At 34.2% G+C, this 14295-nt stretch overlaps 1 protein-coding gene across 1 annotated transcript in view; it reads left to right on the top strand.

The window, feature by feature from the left end:
- Positions 1 to 5420: 5420 nt before the first annotated feature.
- Positions 5421 to 14295, top strand: part of LOC150105838 (uncharacterized) — a 62807-nt gene continuing 53932 nt past the window's right edge. The window contains exon 1 of the mRNA XM_090394372.1: positions 5421 to 5597. The gene's annotated coding sequence lies outside the window, so the exon portion shown is untranslated. The remainder of the gene's footprint in view (positions 5598 to 14295) is intronic.

The raw sequence follows: 14295 nt of genomic DNA, 5'->3' as shown, positions 1-14295 counted from the left end.
CATGATATGAAGTAAACTAGTCTATTATCTACTTTTAAAAGAAATTAATTATCTTAGTGAAACTGTTCCAAATTAGACACATAATCGCTCCCAAAATGCAAATGTTGATATGCATTCTGGTGTGGTTTGCATATCTGAATATATACAGAACAGTAGCTCAATACGAAGTAAAAAAAAATGTAGATGACTTGAGAGAGAGAGAGATAGGGTAAAAGAGAAATGAGAAAAGAAAGTGCAAATGGCAAGTTACAAATGATGGCAACCTTCCGCAGCTGAGAAAGCAGTCCAGTAGTACAGAAGATTCTATATATTACTTTTTTATTATAATACATAGTAATGTTACGACATTTAATATAAAAAAAAAAGAAAATAGAGCAATGAGAATCAATTTAACATCGTTCATTGACACAATAGGCAATATATTTCCATCGGCCAAGCAGTAAAAAAGCTACTATGGATAGCATGGATTGATTATATCGGAACACATATTAACCTGCTTGCATCAAGAAATACTGTAACACTAACTCAGTCTGGAAGAGTTCTCACTTATGCTTATTCGTCTACGAAGCTCATATTTCTTTAATTTATCACTGAGCAACTTTTAAAGTAAAACAGAGTGTAAAATGAGCGTGGAATACCCTTGTTATGGATGTGGGAGGGAGGGAGAGAGGGAGGGACGGGCATGCTTACAATTCGTTTAAAAGATTAAGATTAAGCAGTGACACAACACCATTCGCAAAGGCATGGAAGACATGTTTTCATGATTTTGGTACCGTACGCTCACTTTTGCGAGAGCTTCGCATGGCGACTTGCCAAGAATAGTCGATTCATGCTGAAGGGGAGAAAGAAATGAAGAATGTACGATTTGGTCGCCAGCACGGGAAATCATGTGCTTTCCTGTCTGTTGCAGTACAAATAGTAGCTTGATTTTGTTGTCGCTTTTTTGCATGATTTTTTTATTATTAATTTGTAAGATGGATGGAGTACAGTCAAGAAGTTCTGGTGTTAAATCTTTCATTTCTACAGGAACTTGTTCTAAGCTTTTTTTTTTTTTTTTTTTTTCGACCGGTTCCCGAGTTAGTCGATCTCTGGCACGGGCAAGCTGTTATTTATTCCCGGAAACTCTGGTTTTTCGTCCCATAAACTCAAGAAAATCGACCTAGAGAAATCTACTAACCGCTGAGCAGGCTCCCCACTGCGGGCTGCTTAAATTAGTGATATTCTTGGGCCAGCTATTTCTGCTTGGCTACCAGTGGAGATCGAACTGTCCACCCAGTCTCCAAATGTTAGATAAGGTTAAAACGGCCTCGTCTATTCCCTATACAGGAATAAAAGGTGTTAGCTGATTTATTCCCCTACCGTATCCATAGAATCTGCTGATGTAGTTTGTTTGCACTCATTTTTTTCTTATTTCTTGGTTAACCACTTCCCCGTTTATTATTATATCGTACTACTTTTCAGGTTCGAAATATTGCAAGGATTTTGTTCTACTGTGTAACTTTAGGGTGGTGAAATAACAATATGAGACTTTGCAATTTATAGTTGTTGCTGTGCAGCTTCTTTGTACACTGTGATTTTCTTTCCAACTATTTCTTCTCTAGTGTGCGAAGTTATTGCTGGTATCAAGTTATACATAGATAGCAGGCCTAACTAATGTGCAAGCTGTTGTGGTTTGTATTTGCAATTTAAGTTATATCACCGTTACTATTAAGAATTTGGTTGTAACATCTTATTATTGTAGAAATTCTAACATGTTAACTTAGGCGGCTTATATATATACAGGGTGTTCGGGATAAATTTGACAGTTTCGTAAGGAAAAAGAAAATCTTCTTTGTATCTATTAAATTTAATGAATTGACAAAAAAACATTACAGGCAGAGTTAATTACAATACTATCAACAAGATTTACTCAAAATAACCACCATTAGCATCGATCACAGCTTCAATTCTGCTTCGGAACCTCGAACAAGCTGATGCTACAGTCTCCCTGGGAAGGGCCGCAAAAACTGTTTTAATTTTATCCATTAACTGGGCTTTTGTATTACTGGAAGTGCGATTGGTGTCTTTTTCAACTGCGCTCCATACAAAATAATCCATGGGGTTAAGGTCTGGGGAGTTTGGAGGCCAAACATTTGGACTGGTGAAGTCGTAGAAATTTTCAGACAACCATTTTTGACTTTTCCCAGAGGTGTGGCAAGGGGCCGAATCCTGCTGCCATACATACGGCCTACCATTGCCTACCCTTGTTATCCAGGGCTTGACTACAGTTAGCAACTCCACGAACAAAGCCCGAATTCCAATGCCAGGGTTCTTCAACACCTGTTCCTGCAGATTTGCGAGGAATTCTGCTGTACGAACGCAATCAGATCGTCTGCTAGGGATCTTTCTTCTTGCTACATCCTCGTAGTCACCATTGCAAGTCTCTAGTTCATGCCTGATTGTTTTTACTGTATTCAGGGAGCATTGGGCAGCAGTCGTAATATCCTTATTTTGATGGCGGGCACGAATCATCATGATACAAGTTATTCTCTTCCATGATTCAGGTGGGTTCCAGCTATCCATCCTTTCTGACATCTTGTATATGAATGAAGAAGGGTCCAAACTTTTAAATGAAGAGAAGTGTGTGTTAATACATGTAACTTACGGAAAAATATAATTAATTATAAATATGTCAAATTTATCCCGAACACCCTGTACAGTATATACACAGTATATATATATAACATTATAACATTAAACACCCGATTCTGTTGAAAAAGTGCATGGATAGTTCAATGCAGATTTAATGTTTAGACATGTTTAAATTTACAGTACAATTAATTTTTGTTTTGAGAATATTAGCACACCACCGCGCTAGGCCGCACGAAGGAAGTCTTGGTTTCGAGTCTAGTCGGCGACTAGAGGAAATTTTTCTAAGCCTTTTTTCGACCGGTTCCCGAGTTAGTCGATCTCTGGCACGGGCAAGCAGGTTTTTCCTCCCGGAAACTCGGGTTTTTCGTCCTGTAAACTCAAGAAAATCGACCGTAGAACCCACATTATTTCAGACATTAAATATATTGTGTTAGGGTTAGAGACCACGAGATGGCGGCACATTTGAGCCGTCTCTCTTCACTGCGTACCGCTTAATTAGTGATAGCCTTGGGCCATCTGTCTCTGATTGGGTTCCAGTGGAGATTGAACTGCCCACTCAGTCTCCAAAAAGTTAGATAGGGCTAAATGGCCTCGCCTACTCCCGTATATACGGGAATAAAAAGGCGTTAGCTGATTTTTTTTTTTTTTTGAGAATATTAGTATCCCAAGACCTCCTATTGTTTATCGGCAGTGTGTATGTAGTAGGAAGTTTGGAACTCGCCAAACTAGATACTAATATATTAATAACGTCAATATCGTGATTAAGATGGAATTGTAACATTAGTCAATACTTTCGAATACTACTGATATTTACGTGTAGAATAGGAGTTCCATCATACTGTGTTTAAGTGTGATACTTTTACTCACTTTCACTGTGGTAGCCTGTTTATGTTTTCCGAGGTCTTGATTTGTATTGGCTTTGAGTTTTGCGACTTTTTCGTAAAACGTGTTTGCTTCTCTGATCCATGAAATTTGGTGATTTCATTTTTGATTTTGCTCTGATTTTTTCTTTTATTCCCTGGTAGAATAGATTTTAATAGAATGGCGATGAATACTCCGACAAAAAGACTAAAGTGTTGTTTTTTTGGGATATATATTCAGATCTCAGTAATTTATTTGACAGAGAATAAAGTGTTAATTGATATTTGAAAAATTATTATCACTATTAATGTCCAGTCCAGTGATGTAACATCATATTTCAAGGTATATATATATTTTTCGTGTGTGTGTGTGTGTGTGTGTGTGTGTGTGTGTGTGTGTGTGTGTGTGTGTGTGTGTGTGTGTGTGTCTTCATGCTGATGCAGCGGTATATATCTGAACTACAGTATTATCAACACAGCCACAAGCCAATAAACTAATAAGCAGCTGAATCAACATGGTCCTTACATACTGTCTCATCAAAACACCAGCTTCGAGCATGCAATAGTATTATACCTCATCCAGACAATATTATTAAAATGATAAAGGTATCCTTTATTGTAAATATTGCACTGTAAATATGGAAAAATACAGCATTAATAATAACAATGTTGTTGTTAATATGCATGTATTTTTATTTAACATTTATTTAGCACGACTAAATAAACACACATAAAACCACAGTAATAAGTTTTTTTAATACGTAAATATTTCAACCTAAGTGTCTTAGGACATAGTCAGTACAGTTGAGAACAGTACTAGGAATAACATACAGATAGGGCGCATGAATACAATGGAATTCAAATGCGTGCAGCAGCACTTCCCAGCGTTAAAAAAAAAACAAAAAAAAACATTAGATTATTTAGATTACATTAAAATTAAAATTGAATTATTTTACACAATTTTGTATGACAATTTCCCATACTTTAGGTATGGCAAGGACATCGTTGTGGTTTAGATTGGGTCTGTGAAGTAGGGCTTCAGCACTTTCTTTATATAAACATTCATGTTTGTATGAAGATCTGTGTAGAAGTTTGGTCTTTTCCCAGTGGATCCTATGGTTTGGGTTTTCAACTCCGTGTTGGGAGAGGCTGGATTTCTGCAGCTTGATGAGACAGTGTGGTCTTGATGTTCAGAGATGCGTTTAAGAACAGGTCTGCCCATAGTACAACAGTTTACAGGAGCATGGTACCTCGTACACGCCAGGTAGTAACAGAGGTCGGAGTTTGTCTTTAGGCGAAGGTAACAAGTTGTAGATCTGGTTGATGGGTTTGTAGGTCGCAGCAAGATAGTATTTTTTCATAATTTTTGAAAGTCGCTCTGAGATGCCTTTGACATACAGTGTGGGAATATTCTGATGATATTTTGAGTAGTTTTAGGATTGTATCCATTTAGAATGGCTGTGTTTTTAATTATTTCCAATTTTTGTTTTAGAGATTCCTCAGAGGAGCAAAATCTGTGTGCTCTGGTTACCAGTGATTTGATGATGCTAAATTTTTGAGAATGTCCTAAAACACTTAAGTCGAAATATTTACGTATTAAAAAACTGTGGTTTTACGTGTGTTTATTTAGTCATGAATTCTCCACAGGTTTCTTTATATAATCAAAATTTATTTAGCACTTTTTATTCATTTTTTAGTGTTAACAAAAAATGTAACGATAATAGTATCATTTTTATTGTATACATATGTTAATACTCTGTATATATTATCATAAGTGTATAAAGGGTTTTAAAAATGCTATTAGGGGGGGGGGGGGTGAGACCGCTCTTAGAACTTTTTTATTCCTCTAATCATCTGTTTGTTCTAAAATGATTTTGATCAGATGGCGCTTAATACGATGTAAACATATGACGCTTTAGATCAGCCTGTTCAAATGTGGATGTTCGGGTACACATCTTTTTGAAACAACAAAGCTGACATTTCTTTTTTCCATTTAAAAAATTCAGAATAGCATTGCAATTTGTAGGAATATCTTGAAGGATTATCCTTATTTCTGTTTTAATTATGCATTTGATCCAGCTGTTATAGTTCATAATTAGGCATTTGGTAAGTGCTAATATTCTTCAAAATTTGGAACAAATGCATGCAGTTGATTGGAAGAACGAGAACTTCTCAGCTCAGTTCATATATTTATTATATTACAGTTGAAGGTTTTCTTTATCGATCCGTATGTATCTTACATTATTCTCCTGGAATTTTCAAAATTTCCATAACATACAATGTTATGGAAATTTTATGGTCTAGTTACTTGGAATCATTCCCCTTTAAATGCGAAACGTAGCATATCAGATACCCAAATATCGAACTTGAAAACTGATTTTTGAAATATTATCAGCAATATAATTGTTTGAATTGAGTAACTACGATTCTTCTCCGCTTTCTATTTTCCGTGAAGAGCTTCATTTGAATCAGATTCTTCCGCAATACTGCGAAAAAGAACTTCTGGAATTTGTAAATAGTAGGAGAAACTTGGTGGGGAAGGAAACGCCTCCGAAGGTTATAGGATAGGAAATTGTCTGATTTTAAATACACCATTTGAATTTAACATTTCTGAAGATTCCTTTCAAGAATTTAATGAAAATAAACAGCTTAAAAGTTTTTTAACAGTGATTTTTAAGGGTTTTTTTAATCTCCGAAATAAATGCATATACCATTAAAAGAAATCGATACCAATTTTCGTAAAAGTAGTTTACTATATATTATAATGTTTATAATTGCACATAATTAATCCAGTTATTATAAAAGTAAAATTCGTCTATTTTTATTAATAATAATCATAGTAATAATTTACAGTTCTGGTTCATATTTACACAAGGTAAAAAATGTTATTATAATCCGTGGTTTACTTTTTTTCTTCTTCTGAGAGTGACAGTATTTACATATATACGATTTAAACATGATTATTTCATTTCTATCCTTTAAAAATGCCCAATATAAACTGTATATTCATTATTTTATTGATAATAAAATTGACAAATTACGCAAAATACCAAAAAAAAAAAAAATCTTTGCTCAAAGCCCCCCCCCCCCTTCATTTTCAATATGTCCCTGTGAGCCAGTAAGAGTTCCATAAAGAGATTGATGGTGCTATGAAATTGGTTGGAGAATATTTCCATTGTGAGAACCAATCCAAGAAGAGTCAATAAATAATAAGAATAGGAAAAACAGTAAAAATCAACATTAACCTTTTGGAAAATATAAATTGTTACTAGAATGGACATTTATATTAAGCATATTCTTCTATGTTTTCTTAAAGTAAAAAGAAAAATAAAGAAAAAACATTTTTAGAAATTTTTTTCATAAAATTAAAATAAAAAAAAAAAAATATATATATATATATTGTCCAATCTGCAGCTACTCACTAACTAGCAAAATCTACTCATCATGGGAGAGCATATTTGTAGAACCATGTGTGTTTATTTATATATATATATATATATATATATATATATACAATTTATCATTATCCTTGCAGATCATAATTATTGTTCAAAACTAGTGTGTTTATTTATATAATAATTAAATACTACTTTAAACTGTAACAGTATTACAGTTACCTGTTTAATGAAGTAGGCGGCATAATAGTATAATTAATAGTTGTTTAGAATAAGGTAGAGAGAAAGAAGTGGGGAAGAAACAAATTTCAGAAGAATGAGACACAAGCAACAAAAGATGAGATATGCCATTCAGAATTTAGTAATTATTATTATTAGTATTATATCACACCTCCAGGGAGTGCAAGGACTCATCGAGGGATTAGTAAAAAAAAAAAAAAAAAAACATAAATCATTTCTGATTCTATAAGGCCTCTTAACATCACTTTTGGAGTCACATTGAGGAGTCCCAATACCTTCCTCATTCTCTTCTATATTATCAACAATTCTAGAACTTTCCTCAGATCCAAACTCTGCTCCCATCCTCGACCATCTTAATCTTTTTTTTTTTTTTTTTTTTTCCCCCACTGATACACTGACTTCTAAATCCGGTATTCACACTTTTCATGCAGTCTCCCCCTCATCCACTCTGACTTTCTCTCATTTCCTTTACTCATGCTACTCAACTCTCCATTCACAAGCTTCCATACCTTCATTTCTTGCTTTTTCACATCACCTCACACTACCTCAGATCTCCTATTCACTCAGTCATTATCTTTCCTTCCAGCAACAACCTCCTGATATCCAGTTTGACATTTTCCTTGTTTCTACTCAAATCATTCATCCCTACGACCACCAGCTCTTTTGCTCTCTTATTCCTCATATCCAATGCTTCAATCACTCTGCTCATTCTACTTCCAAGAAAACAAACCTCGTATACCTTTCCATTTGCCACACTTCAAATAATGGAATCTGTATACAGAGTGATCTACAATCATTTGTTGCCTCTTTTGCATCTTTCCTTCCATTCTTTTCCATGCATGTCCATCATTCTTATCATTTCATTTCATATGCATTTCATCTCTTGCCTCATCTTCAACTCCACTTTCATTCCTGGATCCGACATATGGCAACATGAAGATTCACATCTGATATTTGCATGTGGTTTCATGTGATGCTTCTGGTTGGTTTACTAGTATTTGCAGCAGACCTCACACTGATGTTGTGACAAGGATTTCCAAAGATAATGAACCGATTCATGTACCTTCTTCTGAGTGACATTCTGACCTTGTAGTTGAAACTCCTGATCCTGGAACCTATCTATCTCAATGGCTTTAACAGGCCTTTAAGGCCCACAACCCTCCAAGCATACTTGGATTTCATAACCGAAATATGAGGATAGAATGGTCACCCCTATGCCTCGAAGTATTCCTGACTGTATCCCTGTGTGTTCACGGGACCGGTTTGCCTGCTTGCAGGATGGTAGTAGTGTTGTAGTTCTCTATGACACTACTACTATCAATGCCATCTATTGTTTGCCATCATCAACAACAGTATTTTTTGTCTGTAAATTGTGTGTGCTGAAGGCCAATTTGTCTGTACGTGAGATGAAAAACCCGAGTTTCCAGGAGAAAAAACCTTGCTACCACCATATGAGATCAGCTAACTCACCTTCAACTGAAAAAGCCCATATAAGGATTTCCCCTTGTCACAACGAGAATCAAACCCAAGTCTCTTCCAATCAAAGGGTGCAATGTTTCACTATTCTTCATGGAACCACCATGATGATAATCTGTTGCATTAGCAGTAGGCCATTTGGATGTATCTGAATACATCATCATGGAACTACTATTTGTTGCTTTGATGTGAAGGATTGGTAAAAGGTGAAACTGCAGCTCCTTCCAATAATGATGAGACACCATGTTCAATATTTTTTATCACCCTTTGAGTAACTTGACAAGAAGTGGATAACTCGGATAATATAGAACAATGAATTAATATTTGACTAATATTCTATATTTTAAACACTTCCCATTCTTGACCAATTAAAATATGAAGAATATTTATTGAGCATGTATTATATTGAAGCAATCAAATTGAAATTTTTTCCCCAGTAAATTGGTGCAAGTAGAAATGCAGTTTAATTGAATCTTTATGAAACTTCATGAAGGATTTGACTTCTTATATTCCTCCTGTGTTATATTAGCATTATCAGAGTTAACACGGAGACTTTTTGAGAGAGAGAGGAAGAGGTCACTATGCATTTCCAGTATAATTGTTTGCTTGACTTGATTTGAAAATAATAGTATCAATAGTTATTGTGCTAGTATGATGATGCATGCTAGTTTTATACTAGAGAAATATTAAAATCTTTTAATATTTATCTAGTATAATCTGTAAATCCTGTAAAATCTTTTAATACATTCAAAGACTTCAATGAAACCATGTTTTTATACTGTACATTTCAATTGATATAAATAATGGAACAACAAACATTTATTAGCTTAAAATATAAAGAACTGATTCTTTGAGATGTATACCTGATTGCACATCACTAAAATTCACATAAGTAATGAGTGCACCTTTGAAGAATTTAAGGAGAAGTAGAATAAGTAGTATGTGGGTTGAGCAGACCTAACACAAGTTCTTGGCTTCTCTGAAGGGAGCCCTTATAATAAAATAAAATAGCAGTATGAAATGACCATTATCAATTTCCTGATATGTACCCTCGAGGAATGTACAGGTTACTATGAGAGTACCAAATGACAAAGTTTACATTATTAGGTGATTTAATATCTCCTATCAACAGTTTTCCTCCAAATTAGTCAATTTACATGTCAGCACTCCACTATTCATAGCCAACATTTTCAGTTTACTACTTCTGACTGAATCCATTTCCCAAAACCTTGATCTTCCTCTGGATCTTTTTCCTGCCATTATTGTATCAGTTACCTGTTTTGCTCACTTTCTTTTCCAATTCTGTTTAAGTGACATGTCACCTTAGATTAGCCCTGCTGACATATTCTTGAATGCAAACCATATCAGTTTCCCTCCTAATATCTTCATTTTTAACATGATTTTGCCACTGAAGAATTGGTAATGAAACTGCAGCTCCTTTGACAATGCAAATTGATGATGGAGGTAGTGTTGATACTACCTCCATCATCTATTCAGGCCCATAATTTTTCCTAGAACTCATATCTGTAATGTCTAATCTTTGATCAAGTGCTTCATTTCTAAGCCAACTCTTGGATCCATAACTAAAACTAGCTTGAACACAGTCTTGTATGCTACTAATTTAGTGTTTCAGTTAATCTCTTTCTTATTTTATAAATTTATTCACCCTGCTTCCTGACATAACAGCTTTGCTTCCGTTTATTTCCATGCTCAATTGCCATCTTTGTTAAACACTCTGCCTAAATTGCTGGAATATTTTACTTGTTCTATAGATTCTGCATTCAGAATGCAGCTGAAGTTTTCTATTTTTCTACATATATTCATAATTTTGTTCTCTTTATTGCTAATTTTCATGCCAAATGTGTTACAGCTGTTATTCGAGTTAATAAGAGAACCTGGACACCTGCACTAAATGTATTTAGGAGTACAACATCATCTGCATAAAGCAAAGAGCTAGATTTCATGTCTCCAAATCATGTTTAATGCCACTTTCTTTCATAATGTGATCCATATATTATTATTATTATTTGACACTTCCAGGGAGTCCAAGGACTCGTTGTGGGAGGGCACACCACTTCGCTTCGCTAATTACATCTCATCCTCTCCACTGCTACTTCTCTAACTATGACACTAGTACCATCAACGCCATCTATTGCCTGCCATCACCAATAACAGTATTTTTTGTCTGTAAATTGTGTGTGCTGAAGGCCAATTTGTCTGTACGTGGGATGAAAAACCTGAGTTTTCAGGAGAAAAAACCATGCTACCACCATATGAGATTGGCTAACTCACCTTAAACTGAAGGATTCTCCTCGTCACGACAAGAATTGAACCCAAGTCTCTTCCAATCAAAGGGCGCTATATTTCGCTATTCTTCCAATTGCACTACAGCGGCTATATAGTTTTACGCCTTTGTCTCAAACTTGATTTTATATCAACCCAACTGCTTTTTCCAGATCTACAAAACTTAGATACAGATCCTTGTTATATTTCCATGATTTCTCAACTATTGTTGCAAAGTGAAAATCTGATCTTGACAACCTCTATTTGACCTAAACCTAGCTTGTTCTTCCCCAAGCTTATCTTCCACAATTTTTCCTGTTAAGTATTCTTGCATAAATCTTACCCTAAAACACTTAGTAGAGAAATTACTCTATAATTCTTTCATTTAGTTTTATTCTAATTTTTTTGTAGATGGGAACCACAAGAGATCTATTGCAATCATCTGGAATTTGACCTTCTGACCAAGGCCTCTGACCATGCATGTAGCTACTGCAAAACTTTTAATTTCTATATTTGAGCATTTTTTTCTACCTCAAATATTGATATGTACTCCTGATTGCCTCTTGAATGTTTTCTACCAGTGTGCTATCATTGCTTACTTCATTTAGCAGTCTTTCAAAGTAATTACTCCAGATCTTTAGAATGTCTTCATTGTCATTTTTCATGTTACCATTATCATCTTTGATTCCTTTTACAGTACTTTCCTCCATTTTCAAGCTTTTTTTTTCAGTAGCCTCCAGAACATTTTGCCGCCATCCTAAGGTTTATCTTTTATATTCTTACCATGACTTTTGTTTAGCTACTTTTCATATGTCTTAGCTGTTACACTTATCTCTGTATTGTTTTAGCACCTGCAGACTTATTTGCTTGGATCTTTTGGTATGCTTTTTTCTTTTCCATGACTGTTTCTTTAAATTTTTGTGACCGCCTTGTTGTTCTTATTTTGTGTATCTTTGTAGACAGCTTCATCATGTTCCTCCCTAGCTGAATGATTCAGTGTTTTCATCAGTCTGCTACTGAGTCTTCAAACCACTCCTACTTAAAACTAAGTGATGATCACTTTTAATTTCAAATACTCTGTCTACTCTTGTATCCTGAATCAGCATGAAGATATTGCTATCAACAATAACATAGTCAACGAGGCTTTTCTTATCTTCTTTCCCTGTGAACTTGTGTACATCTTTATGTTGAAACAGTGTTAATAATGACTAGTCTCCATTTCATGAGCAGAAATCCAGCAGGTAGTTACCATTATTATTATTATCCTTGCCCTTTCTGCAAATTTTCTTAGAACCTTTCTGTATGCCTACTGGGATTGATTTTCTAAGTTCAGAGAGATCTAAACTCTGCTGTTTAGATCTCTCTAAAAGGACCACTTTTTCCATTTTTTAATGATCCAAAAAATTCCTTTGCTTCAACCTTAGGAGAACCTTCTGTGTGACCATAGGTACAAATACGTTTCATTATCTATTTCCTCATTTTGAAGTTTGATCATATAATTACTTGAAATTGCCTTCCATTCAAGAAGTTTATATTTGTATTTGGTGTTGAATGCTATCTCTACTTCTTCTTTTGTTTGATCATTATTGCCTGAATATAACATCCTTTTACATATTATTTAGTAGGATCTGACCTGTTTTAGTCTTCTTTGTCTCAGCAATGCCAATTATGTCCACATGGTATTTTTCTGGTTCTTTTGCAAATTTGAATTCTTTGGCTTTGAAACAACTCTATATGAAATTATATAAAATTAAAATAATGTCATGTTAAATTAAAAGAAAGCTATTTTGGCAATAGGTTAAAATAGATATAATTAAATGAAGTTTAATTAAAGGATATTAATTTGACATACCTGTGTTAATTTTTTGAAGGTAAAGATGGTAATAACTTGGTCCACAGCTTGATCAGAGCTGAGACAGTAATGCACACAGAGATGTCATATTAATCATCATCATTATCATTGGCTCAACAGTATGGGCCCTGGCCTTCTTCAGAAACTTCTGCCAGCCTTCCTTATTCAATGTCAAACTCCTCCAATTTTTTGACTCCTAAAACCTTAATATCTCCCAATATTCCAGTGTTCCAATTTTTCGTTTCCCTTCCGTCTTAGCATTAAACATCTTCTTAACTATTCTATTACTATCTATGCATATAATGTGTTCAGCTCAACTTAATTGATTTATTTTTATGTACTTAATATTGTCTGGCTCATTAAATAATCTGTATAGTTCATGGTTATGTCTTTTCTTCCACTCATCATTCTCTTGTGCTGCTCCAAAAATATATCTTGAGAACTCTTTCAGACCTAGAAATCATTCCTAGACCTAGAAAACCTACCATTGATAATACTTAGGATAAACGTTTGATAATACCTAGTTTTCAGAAGCATAAGGTAACACTTTTGTACATTATTATCTTTGTTTTTCTTGAGATCAGATGAGACTTTAGGTGTTTTCTAAGTTCACAGAAAGCATCTGTTTGTGGAAAGAATACGTCTCTGAATCTCAGTATTGATATCATTTTTACAATTAACTTCTGATCCCAAGTATATAGAACTGTGTACAATTTCAAATTTATAGGAACCAATTTCAAATTTGAGAAGGATTATTATCACAAATCTTTCTAGTTACTGGAATATACTTTGTTTTTTCATGGTTTAATCTGCAAATTCATCTTCTTTGCTGCCTTTTCTAAACTGATGAAAGTTTCTTCCATTGCTTTTCGTGTCCTTCCTATAATGTCGATATCATCTGCATATGCCATAATTTGTATTGATTTGTAGAAAATAGTTCCCCTTGTATTAATGTCAGCATCTCTGAAAACCTTTTCAAGTGCTATGTTAAACAGTAAGCAAGCTAAGCCACCCCCTTGTTGAACACCATTTTTTATATATATTGGATCAGACAACATGTTCTGAATTTTGATCTGACAACAAATATTTCTCATTTTAGCTTTAACTAAAGCAATAAGTTTTCGTGGAATCTGTAGTTCCTCCATTGCAATAAATAAGTTAGATCTATCTATGCTATCATATGCAGCTCTAAAATATATGAAAAAGTGGCATGTTTCAATTCCATATTCATTATTTTTCAAGTAATTGGCATATCTTAAAAATTATCATTTGTAGATCTTTCTTTACTGAATCCACACTGATAATTGCCAGTAACATTTTCTATATAGGGACAAAGTCTCTTAAATAGAATCTTAGAGAAAATTTTATAAGTTGTACTGTCAAATTAATATCCATATTATATTATATTAAATTTCATGTAGTAATTGTTGTGTATTAGATTGATTAGTGAATATGCAGATAATAAAAGGTTTGCAAAAAAGTCAAATAATAGAACAGATAATGTTTACTTGCTCTGTGATTGTTGCTAAAAGTTGAAGACATTGTGTGTGTGTGTGTG

This window comes from Typopeltis vanoorti, chromosome 6 (assembly GCF_054136105.1).
Source record: "Typopeltis vanoorti isolate ZY-2024b chromosome 6, IOZ_Tvanoo_1.0, whole genome shotgun sequence".
NCBI lineage: Eukaryota > Metazoa > Arthropoda > Arachnida > Uropygi > Thelyphonidae > Typopeltis > Typopeltis vanoorti.
This window is presented reverse-complemented; position numbering and strand designations above follow the sequence as displayed.